This window comes from Octodon degus, unplaced genomic scaffold, assembly GCF_000260255.1.
Source record: "Octodon degus isolate 3935 unplaced genomic scaffold, OctDeg1.0 scaffold00148, whole genome shotgun sequence".
In the NCBI taxonomy this organism is placed as follows: Eukaryota; Metazoa; Chordata; class Mammalia; order Rodentia; family Octodontidae; genus Octodon; species Octodon degus.
In genome coordinates, this window is record NW_004524724.1 from 4,761,690 (window position 1) to 4,762,552 (window position 863).

The 863-nt window shown below is 44.4% G+C and overlaps 1 non-coding gene across 1 annotated transcript; it reads left to right on the forward strand.

Annotated features, from left to right (window-relative positions):
• The first annotated feature begins 214 nt into the window (after window positions 1-214).
• Window positions 215-321, forward strand: LOC111812897. Its single transcript, XR_002818271.1, has one exon. It is a non-coding gene; the product is annotated as a U6 spliceosomal RNA (small nuclear RNA).
• The last annotated feature ends 542 nt before the right edge of the window (window positions 322-863 follow it).

Below are 863 nucleotides of genomic sequence, written 5' to 3' on the forward strand. Positions count from 1 at the left end.
AGCCTGGCTAACATGAGTACTTTTTGTTGAATGAATCAGGGAGGCTTTCCGTCCTACTGTTAATAAATATCTAGAAGAGCTGGGGAGATAGCTCAGTAGAATAAGTATTTGCCTGGCAAGCGCAAAGACCTGAGTTCCATCCCCAGTTCCACCAACCAACCAACCAACCAACCAACCAACCAACCAACCAACCAAAGAAACAAACAAATATGTAGTGCTCCCTTTGGCAGCACATATACTAAAATTGGAATGATACAGAGAAGATTAGCACAGCCCCTGCACAAGAATGACATGCAAGTTTGTGAAGCATTCTATATTTTAAAAAATAAAATAAATAAATAAATATCTAGACGACAAGGGTTTACCACTCAAAGCTCTCCTCATCACAGACAATGCTCCTGCTTACCTGCGAGATTTGGAAGAGGAACTGGCTAAAGAATTCCCGAGGCTCTAGTTGAGGGCCTCCCACCTAATACCACCCCTCTACCGAAGCCTATGAACCAGAAGGTCATAGCTAACTTTGAGAAGCTACACACCAAGGAACTGGTCCAGAAACGCTTCCAGATAATCTCAGATACAGGTTCAACCCTTAAAGAGTTCTGGCATGAACATTACATCATCCCTTCCTGTGTGGTAATAATTGAGAAATCCTGGATCAATGTCTCTCTAAGGACACTGAGATCTGCCTGGAAGAAAGTGTGGCCTAGAATGACACAGGAGAGACTTCGAAGGCTGTGTAGAAGAGCCTGAGCCTTCAGTGGATCCTGTGGTTAATGACACTGTCACTGTGACAGAGTCCATAGGCTTGCAGAGGAACTGACGCAGGAGCTCTCAGAAGAGGAACTGTCTGCAGAGGAACTTCA